This window comes from Argiope bruennichi, chromosome 11 (assembly GCF_947563725.1).
Source record: "Argiope bruennichi chromosome 11, qqArgBrue1.1, whole genome shotgun sequence".
NCBI classification, from domain to species: Eukaryota; Metazoa; Arthropoda; class Arachnida; order Araneae; family Araneidae; genus Argiope; species Argiope bruennichi.
Window position 1 is genome coordinate 17,621,072 of NC_079161.1, and position 3,348 is coordinate 17,624,419.

Below are 3,348 nucleotides of genomic sequence, written 5' to 3' on the forward strand. Positions count from 1 at the left end.
AAATAAACGTTCATAGATGGCGCTACACAACTAGTGCGAGTGTAATTAAAAGAGTGATGTCATTCGAATGTTTGCTGTTGGCGAAGGATTTACTGAGCAGAGTAACTCGAACGAATCTGCTATAAATTCGTTGTTAAGTTTTCTATTTGCCTATTTATTCAAAGCACTCACGAACCAGCCACGACAATATATATATATATATATATATATATATATATATATATATATATATATATATATATATATATATATATATATATATATATATGACTATTCTAGTTTGGAATCTGAAAATCTGAAACGAGTGAATAATTTATTAATGAATGTTACAGACAAGAAAGAGCCTTGAAAGTATGTTCGTTCATTTTCAAGATCAATCCTATTAACACACACATACACAAAAAAGAAGATATGTCCTCAGGTTAAAGCAAAGTGCATTGTGCCAGTAAGCCATAGGCTCACTGCTTGAGGATACTCAGTTGATCCCAGCTGTGGCACTTTTCCGCCTTACTACAGGCCATGACTGATTCCCCCGCATACTTGTATTGACTCGGGCTTTGTGACTCTCCCTTATATCCTCTGTGCGGACAACATCAAGTTTTTGATACTACTCATCTTGACTCGTGCTTTTAAATTGTAAAGTTCAGAAATATTGGCGTCCTAGCCAATCTTCTGGACATTTATAATAGATAAATATAAATATATAACACATTTTTATGGCATCTATACGATGTTGGCCGACATTCGGAATGTTGGATAACATCATGGATATATTGCACAATATCTTGTGCTAACACAGGAATGAAGATCTTCAACGCCATGTTTTACACTGAGGTATTTATTAAGATGTATCAACCTGAAATAGCCTTCACGCGACGTCCACTCAAATAAGCCTTTTTTTTCTTCATTTGATGAATTAATCGGGGATGATAGTGTTACGAATCTGTGAGGCGGCTTCCCAGCATAGTCGGTTCCATGGGAGGTCCCAGAGCTTGGCGACGAATTTGGCGACTTTGGCGCCAAAATAGATTATACCCGAAACATCAAAAATTTTCCCGAGCCGTCCAGTAGGAACGGAGATACGCCTCGAACGTTCCTGATTGGTTGATAGGCTTCTAGCCCCGCCTCCTGAGACCTATAAAAGGAAGCCTCCGCAGCTGCCGGGCAGTGGTGAGTCGAGTGGTGAATTGAGTAGTCGGAAGCGACAGAGAAGAGTGGTGGTGGACCAGTGGAGTCGTCGTAGTGGTGAACTGACGGTGAATTGGGTCGTGGACCAGTGGAGTCGAAGAATAGTCGGAAGCGACGGTGAAGAACTCGTCTTCCAGGGACTAGCGGAGCAGCGACAGAGTAGAGCTGCTGTGTATGCTGCACGTCTCGGCTGAAGATAATCGTCTTCTGTGCTGTATATAGTTGTCGACTTTGTGCTGTGCTGTGTGTCTTCGTGTAAATAAACGTAGTTGTTTCATTTTCTACTGCTGATTGAATGTTCTCCACACCATATAACTCCCACTATCCAAACGAACCCCCGGAAATTTCGTAACAATAGCCTCTTGTCCGTCTTTAAATGCTCCTAAGTGTCAATATTCTCATCACATTTCTCAAAGTCATAATCGTTATAGTCAAGGTCATAGTGGTTTCGTAATGTAATTGTGTAGTTTAAATTCTGAATTTCGCTGTATTATATTTTTACTCTTTTGTTTGTATAGTAAATTGTAAAGAAATTAAACAGTCTTTCTTTAGCTTTCAACAACAGAAGAGAATCATGCGATTACCCGTTTGATAAAACAAAGAAAACCGGTTTGATTTTCAGGATAAAACTGAATTGTTTTTGAAAATTAGACAAAGAAATATTCGTGTAAAATTTGTCAAAATTAAGCAAAAAAATGATATAATTTTTAAACTGATATAATTAAAAAGACAGTTTTTAATGACATCAATTCAGTTTTTTAAAAAGTGTAAAATTCATTTCTGTGTAGTAATATTTCTGCACGTTATCGCAGAAAAAAAATTCAGTTTAATTTTGAAAAAAAATTCAGTTTAATTAATGAAAATTCTAATTAAAATCTGAAAAAAAAACTGGCTCTAAAGTACACATTCCCATCCTTCCAAGGTATATAGGTTTCAAATTTGGCAAATATTGGCCAAATGGTCTGGTCTATTAGCATGCGTGGTGAACACACATATACACATTTATTTTTATTATTAGTAGACAAAAAAAAAAAAAAAAATAATAATAATAATAATTTGTGAAACTTAAAACAATATTTTTTACAAGCATATCATTTTGATGTTTTTATATAATAATCTGTATAATTACAAAATAATATTCAATAGAAGCTTTGAACTTTTTTTTAAAAAATGAATAAATTTGAGCATTCATCTTTCAAAATTCGTTTTTCATTACATAAACCATATCCATAACCCATTATATACACTATGTTATGCCGGATGCACACTCTAACTGTGACCCAATAGCTAACTTCTAAACCATTGTAAATAGGTATATACTTTCATTTGGAAAAATATTTTAGCTGAAGTAAAAAATTTCCTTTAAGGTTAATCGAGTCAATACATCGGCGGCTGAAAAAAATACAAAGTCTAAATTTTTATTCAATCCCCCAGTCCTATAGCACACATTTTATAAAATACATTTGACACACTTGCATTTTAAACAAAAGAAAAATAAACTTTTCTGCAACAAAAACTTGCTGTTATGAAGTTCATTATTTTAAGTCAACTAACTGTCACCCTAAGATATATAAAATGTTGATTTGCAAACCTCTATTGTAGTGCCCATTGAAATTATTTAAAAGAGGGGTAGTTGAAACTTCATAATTCTATTAGTTGTAGTTTTTTTTTAAAAAAATATTCTATTAACTGCACCTCATAGGATTGTAATAAAATATAGAGATTATAAGCTTTTAGTATTATATTTATTGATTCAAACAACATAAAATATAGTTCTTTAATCCCCTTAAAGCATTTTTTTTTCAGTTTGAAGTATATGCCTATTTTGAATTATTGGATCAAAATTAGTGGACACTCTATATAAAAATGTGAAATGCTCTGATAATTACATAATATTAAACAATAAAATATTCTTTATTTAAAATAATTTTATTTTGTCTTTGAAATGAAATAAATGCAAAGTCACATAAAATTGTCAGTGTTAATTTACATATTTTCTATTTTTAATTATCACAAATTAAAGAACATCACACATATTCCAAAGTAAAAAACTTTTTATTATTTTTTTAATCTTTTCCTTTTTTTCTTACAATCACATTATAAAAATATTTTTAAGTAAATTTCAAGATTTTAAATCTTTTTTCCTTTTTTTGTCTCAAT